Here is an 11,469-nt window from a genome sequence, read left to right as displayed (position 1 = left end):
GGAGAGATTGTGTTTCTAAAACCAGTTCAGCAGTCACCACGGCATAACCTGCTTTATGCTTTCCATCCCGAACAAAAGAACTGCCATCTGTAAATATTTCCATGTCAGGACTGTCTAATGGGGTATCTATTAGATCTTCCAGAGCGGCATAGTTTAAAGTTAGGAATTGGGAACAATCGTGATCAGGTGTTTTATTTTCCTTCTCAGGAAGGAAAGTGGCAGGATTTAAATTTCCACAAACTTTAAGCTTAGTTACAGGTCTTTTTGACAACAATGACTGATATTTAAGAAGCCTACTGTCTGTCATCTAAATATTAACCTTAGAATTTAAGATTCTGCTCACATCATGAGAAGTCAGTAAGTAAGTTTTTGTCCATTAATTATTTTTAAAGCTGCAGGTGTTAATAAAGCCATTGTCCCAATTACTCTTAGGCAGTGGGGCCACCCACGTGAAATTATGTCTTTTTTTCTTTTTCTCATATTTCGTATCGTAATAGACTGTTTGAGCCAGTTGTAACAGAGTATCTAAAGACTGATTTGGTCCATATGCCCATTTTAATAGCTTACAGCAGATATCTGGAGCTGAGTGAGAAATCTATCTTTTAAGATCACTTTTCCCTTGTTCCTTACAGAAGCGGTCTAATTGTAAAACAGTATTATACTTAAGAGACCCTCCAACTGGCCACTGTTTGCCATCCTCCAGTGGATACCGTGGTATGTAGTATCACATAGGAAGACCAGGTGTGTCTTCTTTAAGCCCTGGGGATCAAATCTATCTCAGTTTTTCAGGATAAAGTTCAAAGGAGTGAGGCTGGAATTTTTAGCTCCCATCTGTAAGAGAGAAAAAAAGCGACCAGCACCATTTTTCTCCTGGAAGCGTCTCTCTCTGCTCTAGATGGGGGTGTAGACAGACTTTACACCAAAAGCTTTTCCTTCCTGGTCGGACTTAGTCTGTCCCTTACCGACGCAGGCGCCGTACTCATCCCTCCCAGTTCTACCACCGAGATGGTGGGGATGTACCAAGGATAGACTTGATAGCATCCCTAACTGATGTCCAGCTCTTTACCATTAACCTTGTTTGCCTCTGATGCCACCCAGGGTGCAATCAGAGTAACCTTCCGGAATGCCTCCCAAGCTAAGACTGCTGGGGGAAACATTCTTCACCTGAGTGCCTGTGCACGACCCTGAGTATATTCCTGACCACAGTAAGACCGATACAAACATAAAACTGAGATGTTCCTTCCAAGCATCACCACACCAGTATAAGAGCCTCCTCTGGTCCACTAAGAGCCAGTGTTACCAAATGAAAAAACCCATTGCGGTCCCAATCTGAGTAACCTTTACTTCAGAGATGTACTTGGAGCTAGAGCTCCATCTAGCTTCCGAACTTTCGATTCCTGGCGAAGCTAGGCCCTTTCTTGACTACCAAGCCAAGTTTGGGACCTAAGCCAAAGTACACAGTAAAAGTATAGATCACAGGTCCCTTGAAAGTCTATGATCCAATAAATTAGGATAGTACTTCTAATTCCCAAGGAGTTATGAAATAGTCCAAGAGACCGAAAAGTCTGACCGAGAAAGGAGAGTTCGGTCCACACGCTTTGCCCATTTCTGGTCGGTTCCTGAAGGAGACATTGGATGCCTCTTGGCACTAGCAGGTTGGTATAAACCCCCGACAGGTTTCTGCCATAAGCTGTATGAGATCACCGTAGAACTGCAGAGCAGGGCTCCTCACTTGCTTTGCGCAGGGTGTGTCATTCATTCACACAAGCACACCATAGAGTTAGTAAAGCACAGCAGAAAATGTGTTTGCTAAGAGAACAAAGAACTAGAGCTCCAAGCATCCTTACCTTGTCCTGAAGGATCCCAGACGAGCCCCCAAGATGAAAGGTTGTTGTTGAATCATGCAAAGACACCGGGATTCTTGGCCCCCTGAGGAGATTAATTCAATCCGGGGCCAGAGATGAGGCTTGATTGCTCAGAGCTTTTGTGTAATAAAGTTTTAATAAAGTATAAATGAGATAGAGAAAGCTTCTGACATAGGCATCAGAAGGGGGCACCTTCAGGGGGTATCCCCCTTCTAGTCTTCAACTGGATATTATATAGTCACTAGCAGTCTGTTAATGAAAGAAAGGAATGTCTTAAAACTCAGAATGGCACCAGGCACCTCACACATAAAATGTACTTTGGGATAATCTTGGCACCAAATTTTTCATTCTGGGCCATAAAATGATTAATTTGAATCTTGAAGAAGGGCATTTCACCATACAAATAGTTTCATTTACATAGATGAGGGGAACAATATCTGAATATAACATACTGGTTTGTCAAGTAGGTCTTGAGCCAAGAGGTGGAACCGACTTGAAGACAGAGTTTGGGGTAAATACATAATACATTAGTTCCCTGATGGCTCAGACAGTAAAGCGTCTGCCTGCAATGCAGGAGACATTGATTCCTGGGGTCGGGAAGATCCCCTAGAGAAGGAAATGGCAATCCACTCCAGCACTCTTGCCTGGAAAAATCCCATGGACAGAGGAGCCTGATAGGCTACAGGACATGGGGTCGAAAAGAGTCGAACACGACTGAGTGACTTCACTTTCACTTTTCACTTTCACATAGTATATTAGCATAGCTTAAGATAAACATTTCCATAAGAGAAATGCATTGGTTATCTCTAGGTTGGAGAATAGTTAACTTCAGGTGAAACCAGGTGTCATTATGACAACACAGTATTTTAAAAGAAACCTCCTTTTAAATTTGTATAGAGAAGGAAAAAATGTGGCTAGTATGTTTCCTCCTGCGCTTAAGAGCGATAAAAATGTCTGACACTTGCAGGCTATTTCCTCTGTTTGGAGACCCCTGGCCTTCCTGCTTGTTACCCTCTCACCAACACGAGATGTTCTAAATTCATCATTTGTATCAGGTTAATCAGGAGCCTTCCTTCTGGGCCCTGGAAGGAAGAGGAACCAGGGCACTCACTCACACATATTCAGAGTTTTATCACAGTCCCTCCCCTCTCTGTGAAGGTTCCTAATTGGTGGTCTTACTGAAGACCACAGGAGGTGATCAAGCTGCTCTTCCTTCAGGCTATGGGACCTGACTGGTTCTGTGTCCTGAGGCCTTACCTAATACTGGCTGTTACTGGTGAGTTGATCCATCCAGAGTTACTGGTTGAATGACTGGTGAGCTTGGCTGTGCAGAGAGTCAGAAAGCCAGTCTGAAAGAGTACCCAGAAAACCATCAGTGGCATGCCTCCTTGTTAGTCTCAAGAGTTCCTCCACTCCAGCCTGGCTAAGCCATCCATCTGGTGGCTCAAGGGGCCTGTGTGGTTGGAATCTATTCTGGGGTCGCCAGAAATGTTGCAGAAAAACCAAGCACCATGCTCTAGAGAGCTGGAGAATTCTGTTTTATTACACTGGTGGGCCCAGAGGAGTTAACATTTCCAGCTCTGATCCTTGAACAAGGGTTACATACTTTTCACAGGTAGTGCATGATCTCAGATTATAATGAGCAGTGCTGACTGTTAATAGGCTAGTTTAAACTAGGGGGCTGGTTAGGACACAGCAGGGGGGATGCCTGACCTGCACTCAAACAAACTTGGTTAAACATGATTACAGTGGTTGGGTATTGCAAAAGTAGGACAAGGGTGAGTGAGGTAAATTTCAACTCCTAGCATTAAATTTCCATTTTCCTGAAACTATGTAACTTATGTTACTTCCTCAGGATCAATTTGAGTTGCAAGAAGCAAGCTGAGTTTGGAAAGCAGAACCAGCATGAAGTTATTTCTAGCTGGGTGTAACTTTTAATTTTCCTCTTCAGCACTAATAGCTAGCTTAAGGTGAACAGTGCTGCTGGATTCCTAGTCTCTGAAGGAAAAGATTTAACTTTGGGACCAAAGACAATCTCAGTCACTCAGAGTTTTGTGCACATTTTTATTTAAAGTGAAGTGATAGAAAAAGCTTCTGACATAGACGTCAGAGGAGGATAGGGGAGTATCTATCTCACTAGTTTAAGTAGGGCCTTATATACTTCTCAACTGGCTGCTGAGAATAGATAAAAAGAATGCCTCTCTTTTGTAAAGTTTCCAGTAGAACTTTCCTGAGGCATACATTCTGAGATAACTTTGGCATAAACTTAGCCAGTGAGACTGGGTTTCAGGCAAGTTTTCTGGGCCAGATATACTATTGCTATGTAATTAGGGGTACAAGTCTTGAGAAACAGGTTCCCAGGCAAGGCTTGTTACAATTACAATCCTTAACATAGAGCCTAAGAAAAGCATATTCATAAGTAAGGCATTGTGCTGTGTTGTCCTTTGTTCAGGTACTAAAGAAAGGCCAGTTCTCAGACAAGATACATTGTTGCATAAGGCTTAAGGAAAGCAAGAGCAGAGAGTGTTCACCCATTCTTTACCTGCCTGCCAAAACTTTAACTCTTTCAGTATGCATAGGTTTTGTTTGCGCCAGCTAAGTCTCTACCCAGTCCTATTGGATTCTGTAAACAAATCCTGCTGCTGCTGCTGCTGCTGCTGCTAATTCACTTATGTCCAACTCTCTGTGACCTCATGGACAGTAGCCCACCAGGCTCCCCCGTCCCTCAGATTCTCCAGGCAAGAACACTGGAGTGGGTTGCCATTTCCTTCTCCAATGCATGAAAGTGAAAAGTGAAAGTGAAGTCACTCAGTTGTGTCCAACCCCTAGCAACCCCATGGACTGCAGTCTACCAGGCTCCTCAGTCCTACTGTTGTTCAAATTCTCTGGGGTTGCTCAGTACCTTTGCTGGATCCCCAGGTTGGGAAATCTGTTGTGGGGCCTAGAACTTTTGCCACAGTGTGATAACTTCTTTGCTATAATTGTTCTCTGGTTGTGGGTCATCTGCTTGTTGGCTCTCTGATTGTGCTATTGACAGCCTCTTCCAGGAGGACCACACACCATGCTTCCCAGGATTGCTGCTGTAAAACCCTTATCCCCGTGGCCACTGCTGACCCATGAGTTTGCAGGAAACACTCAAACACTCAAAGGTAGGTCTGACTCAGTTTCTTGTGGAGGTCACTGCTCCCTTCCCTGGGTCCTAATGCACACAAGGTTTTGTTGGTACCCTCCGAGCATCTTTGGTGTGTATGAGATTTCATTTTAAAATATGATTGCTCCTCCCTTCCTACAGTTTTGTGGTGGCTTCACCTTTGCCCTTGGACATGGGGTATCTTTTTTTTTTTTTTTGGTGGGTTCCAATATTCTCCTATTGATGGTTGCTCTAGGTGGTTGTCTGAGGAGGCCTTAGCACTGAGAAAAGAAGAGAAGTGAAAGGCAAAGAAGAAATGGAAAGATACACCCATCTGATTGGCCTTCCAAAGAATAGCAAGAAGAGGAAAGAAAGCCTTTTAAGTGAACAATGCAAAAATATAGAGGAAAACAATAGAATGGGAAAGACTAAAGACCTCTTCAAGAAAATTAGAGCTATCAAGGGAATGTTTCATGCAAAGATGGGCACAATAAAGGCCAGAAATTGTTTGGATCTAACAGAAAAAGATTAAGAAGAGGTGGCAAGAATACACAGAAGCACTATACAAAAAAGACCATAATGACCCAGATAACCATGATTGTGTGATCACTAACCTACAGCCAGACAATCTGGAGTATGAAGTCAAGTGGGCCTTAGAAAGCATCATTATGAACAAAGATAGTGGAGGTGATGGAATTCCAGTTAAGCTATTTCAAAACCTATAAGATGGTGTTGTTATAGTGCTGCACACAACATGCCAGCATATTTGGAAAACTCAGCAGTGGCTACAGGACTGGAAAAGGTCAGTTTTCCTTCCAATCCCGAAGAAGTGCAGTGCTGAAAACTCTTCAAATTATCCATTGCAATCATTTCATATGCTAGCGAGGTAATGTCCAAAATCCTTCATACTAAGCTTCAACAGTACATAAACCAGGAACTTCCAGATGTACAAGATGGATTTAGAAAAGGTAAAGGAACATTTTTTATAGAAAAAGCAAGAGAATTCCAGAAAAACATCTACATCTGCTTCATTGACTATGCTAAAGTCTTTGACCGTGTGGATCAACAAACTGTGGAGAATTCTTAAAGAAATGGGAATACTAGACCACCTTACCTACCTCCTGCAAAACCTATGCAGGTCAAGAAGCACCAGTTAGAACTGGACATGGAACAATGGACTTCTTTAAAACTGGGAAAGGAGTAGGTCAAGGCTGTGTAGTTTCATCCTGCTTATTCAACTTATAAGGAATGCTGGGCTGGATGTGGCACAAGCTGGAATCAAGATTGCTGGGAGATATATTAACAACCTCAGATACACAGATGTCATGACCATAATAGCAGAAAGTGAGAGGAACTAAAGATCCTCTTTGTAAAAGTAAAAGAGAAGAGTGAAAAATCTGGTTTAAAAGTCAACATTCAAAAACCTAAGATCATGGCATCCAGCCCAATCATTTCATGGGAATCAGATGGGCAAACAATGGAAACAGTAGCTAACTTTATTTTCTTGGGCTCCAAAATCACTGCAGATGGTAACTGTGGCCATTAAATTAAAAGATGCTTGCTCCTTGGAAGAAAAGCTATGACAAACCTAAATAGGGTATTAAAAAGCGCAGACATTTGCTGACATAGGTCAGTATAGTCAAGCTATGGTTTTCCCAGTAGTCATCTATGTTATGAAGGTTGGGTCATAAAGAAGGCTGAATGTCAATTTTGATGCTTTTCAATTGTAGTGTTGAAGACTCTTGAGAGTCCCTTGGACTGCAAGGAGATCCAACCAATCATAAAGGAAATCAATCCTGAATATTCATTGGAGGAACTGATGCTGAAGCTGAAGCTCCAGTACTTTGGCTGCCTATTTGGAAGTTCTGACTTACTGGAAAAGACTCTGATCCTGGGAAAGACTGAGGGCAGGAGGAGAAGGGGATGACAGAGGATGAGATGGTTGGAGTCATCATTGATTTGATTGACATGGGTTTGAACAAACTCTGAGAGATGTTGAAGGACAGGGAAGCCTGGCATGCTGCAGTCCATGCGATTTGTAAAGAGTTGGATATGACTGAGTGACTGAACAGCGACTGCCTGCAATACATACCCACTCTCACATCTATTGCCTCTCCATTTCTGCCTTTGCCAAAGCCTTGCCAGGTTCTTTTAGGCACCTAGGAAAGGTGTAGAAATTTCAGTATATTCCACAGCAGTCATCACTTTGTATTATATAATTTTGGGGGACAGAGTGTCTTTCAGTAAATGTTCATTATATCATGGAATTAAACAGTAAATTTTTGTAAAGCACCTTTTAAATTATTATCTATTTATCCTGAACGTTTCCTCTTTTACTGCTTCTGTATGTGGTGTGTGTGTGTGTTGTGTGTGTGTGTGTGCATGCGTGCATGAGAGCATGTTGTGCCCAACTGTTTGCAACTCCACGGACTATAGCTTATCAGACTCCTCTGTCCATGGGATTCTCTAGGCAAGAACACTGGAGTGTCCATAAACCCACACCTCAGAAGATTCTAGCTTAGGAGAAAAAGCAAATTGTTTTTACAACTGAAGATTTCAAACTGAAAATCTGCTCACTCTGGTTTCTTATCAATTGTCAGTGGCAAATCAGTATTCAGTTCTCTCATCAATGTTTATTGATGCCAGTTATACAATGTTCATGACACCAGTAAGAACTGATTAAAATTAGGTTGGCTGGTAAGAGGTTTTGGTGCTAGTATAAGGAACAACCTTAAGATCTACTTATACAAATAGATAAATCATGTTTTGCTATATAATTTTAAATATCTGTATAAATTATGACCTATAAATTCCTTGATACCTATATTCCTGCTTATGGATGTGTATACAAATATCAAAAATATCTCTGTCTTAAGGGTCATCTTTTTAATTTACTTTATGTTTATAAAGTAATATATATACACTTACTTTACTATAGATGTTTTATGTTTATTGCTATAGGTATTTTAGTTTATAAAATAATATATGTATTTAATTTATTCTAGGTATTTAACTGCACCTGCTAGTAAGGCAATGGCACCCCACTCCAGTACTCCTGCCTGGAAAATCCCATGGATGTAGGAGCCTGGAAGGCTGCAGTCCATGGGGTCGCTGAGGGTCGGACACGACTGAGTGACTTCACTTTCACTTTTCACTTTAATGCACTGGAGAAGGAAATGGCACCCCACTCCAGTGTTCTTGCCTGGAGAATCCCAGGGACGGGGGAGCCTGGTGGGCTGCAGTCTATGGGGTCACACAGAGTCGGACATGAATGAAGTAACTTAGCAGCAGCTAGTAAGGTTGGACACAACTGAAGCGACTTAGCAGCAGCAGCAGCAGTAAGGTTATACTCAAAATTCTTCAAGACAGGCTTCAGTAGTATGTCAACCAAGATTTTCCAGATTTACACATTAGGGTTAGAGAAGGCAGAGAAACCAGGAATCAAATTTCCAACTTCACTGGCTCATAGAGAAAGCAAGGGGATTCCAGAAAAACATCTACTTGTGCTTCATTTACTATGCTAAAGCCTTTGACTATTGTAAATCACAACCAACAGCAGAAAATTCTTAAAACAGATGGGAATACCAGACCAATTTACCTGTCTCCTGAGAAATCTCTAAGCAGGTCAAGAAGCAAAGCTAGAAGCTAACATAGAACAAATGACTGGTTCAAAATTGGGAAAGGAGTATGTCAAGGCTGTGTATTGTCACACTGCTTATTTAACTTATATGCAGGATTCAGTTCAGTTGCTCAGTCCTGTCTGACTCTTCGTGACACCATGAACCACAGCACACCAAGCCTCCCTGTCCATCACCAACTGCCAGAGTCCACTCAAACCCATGTCCATCAATTCAGTGATGCCATCCAAACATCTCATCCTCTGCTGTCTCCTTCTCCTCCTGCCCTCAATCTTTCCCAGCATTAGGGTCTTTTCAAATGAGTCAGCTCTTCCATCAGGTGGCCAAAGTATTGGAGTTTCAGTTTCAATATCAGTCCAACCAATGAACACCCAGGACTGATCTCCTTTAGAATGGACTGGCTGGATCTCTTTGCAGTCCAAGGGAGTCTCAAGAGTCTTCTCTAACACCACAGTTCAAAAGCATCAATTCTTTGGTGCTCAGCTTTCTTCACAGTCCAACTCTCCTATCCATACGTGACTACTGGAAAAACAATAGCCTTGACTAGATGGACCTTTGTTGACAAAGTAGTGTCTCTGCTTTTTAATATGCTGTCTAGTTTAGTCATAACTTTCCTTCCAAGGAGTGAGCATCTTTTAATTTCATGCCGCAGTCACTATCTGCAGTGATTTTGGAGCCCAGGAAATTAAAGTCAGCCACTCTTTCCACTGTTTCCCCATCTCTATTTCCCATGAAGTGATGGGAATGGATGCCATGATCTTAGTTTTCTGAAAGTTGAGCTTTAAGTCAAATTTTTCACTGTCCTCTTTCACTTTCATCAAGAGGTTCTTTAGTTCTTCTTCACTTTCTGTCATAAGGGTGGTGTCATCTACATATCTGAGGTTATTGGTATTTCTCCTTGCAATCTTGATTCCAGCTTGTGCATCCTCCAGCCCAGTATTTCTTATGATGTACTCTGTATATAAGTTAAATAAGCAGGGTGACAATATACAGCCTTGATGTACTCCTTTTCTTTTTTGGAACCAGTCTGTTGTTCCATGTCCAGTTCTAACTGTTGCTTCCTGACCTGCATATAGGTTTCTCAAGAGGCAGGTCAGGTGGTCTGGTATTCCACTTCTCTTTCAGAATTTTCCACAGTTTAATGTGATCCACACAGGCAAAGGCTTTGGCATAGTTCAAGAAGCAGAAATAGATGATTTTCTGGAACTCTCTTGCTTTTTAACAACCCAGCAGATGTTGGCAAGTTGATCTCTTGTTCCTGTGCCTTTTCTAAATCCAGCTTGAGCATCTGGAAGTTCTCGGTTCACGTATTGCTGAAGCCTACATCATGTGAAATACCCAGCTGGATGACTCAACAAGTAGATTCAAGATTGCTGGGAAAAATATCAACAACCTCAGATATGCAGATGGTCCCATTCTACTGACAGAAATGAAGAGAAATAAACAGTCTCTTAGCTGAAAGAGGAAAGTGAAAAAATTGGCTTATTAAGTCACTAGTCAAAAAATGAAGATCATGGCATCCGGTAGCACCAGTTCATGTCAAGTAGAGAGGAAGAAATGGAAGCAGTGACAGATTTTGTTTTCTTAGGCTCAAAAATCACCGAAGGTGGTGACTGCAGCCACAAAATTAAGACAGGTGCTCCTTTGAAGGAAAGCTATGATAAACCTATATAGGGTGTTATAAAGCAAATACATCACTTTCCCAAAACAGATCCACGTAGTCAAGATTTTGTTCTTTCCAGTAGTTTTTTACGAATGTGAGTTGGATGCTGAATGCTAAAGAACTGATGCTTTTGAACTGTGGTATTGGAGAAGAATCTTGAGAGTCCTTTGGGGTCCAAGGAAATCAAACAAGTCCTAAAGGAAATCAACCCTGAATATTTACTGGAAGGACTGATGCTGGAGCTGAAACTCCAGTTCTGTGGCAACCTGATGGGAAGAGCTGATTCATTGGAAGACCCTGACACTGAGAAAGAATGAAGGCAAAGGGAGAAGGGGGTGGCAGAGGATGACATAGATAACATCACTGACTCAATGAACATGAATCTGAACAAACTCTGGGAGACCACAAAGGACAGGGAGCCTGGTGTGCTGCACCCCATGGCATTGCAAAGAATCAGACATGACTTAACAACTGAAGAACAAAAACAATGATAAAGGTATTAAAAATTCTGAGGAATATATAATCATTCAAGTAAAGCAGAGTAAGGGAAATTCAGTAGAAATATATCAGAGAAAGTAACTAAACACCTACTGTAAACTATACAGTTAGTATAATCAGTACTTGTCAAATAATAATGAGTATGCAGGCATTGTGCAAAACAGTAGGGTTTCCAGAGTTCCTCACTAAATGTGTTATAATGTATTGATTGGGCTACCTGGAAATTGTCCTAAAATGCTAAGTAAAAAATTAAATATATGTTGTCTCAGTTCAACTCGGTCGCTTGCCATGTCCGACTCCCTGCGACCCCATGAACTGCAGCACTCTAGGCCTCCCTGTCCATCACCAACTGCTGGAGTCTACCCAAACCCATGTCCATTCCATTGAATCGGTGATGCTATCCAACCGCCTCATCCTCTGTCATCCCCTACTTCTGCTCACAATCTTTCCCAGCATCAGGGTCTTTCCAAATGAGTCAGCTCTTCACATCAGGTGACCAAAGTATCAGAGTTTCAGCTTCAAAATCAGTTCTTCCAAAGAACACCCAAGACTGATCTCCTTTAGGATGGACTAGTTGGATCTCCTTACAGTCCAAGGGACTCTCAAGAGTCTTCTCCAACACCACAGTTCAAAAGCATCAATTCTTTGGCACTCAGCCTTCTTCACAGTCTAACT

This window comes from Oryx dammah, unplaced genomic scaffold (genome assembly GCF_014754425.2).
Source record: "Oryx dammah isolate SB20612 unplaced genomic scaffold, SCBI_Odam_1.1 HiC_scaffold_11032, whole genome shotgun sequence".
Lineage (NCBI taxonomy): Eukaryota > Metazoa > Chordata > Mammalia > Artiodactyla > Bovidae > Oryx > Oryx dammah.
Note: the sequence above shows the minus strand (reverse complement) of the source record.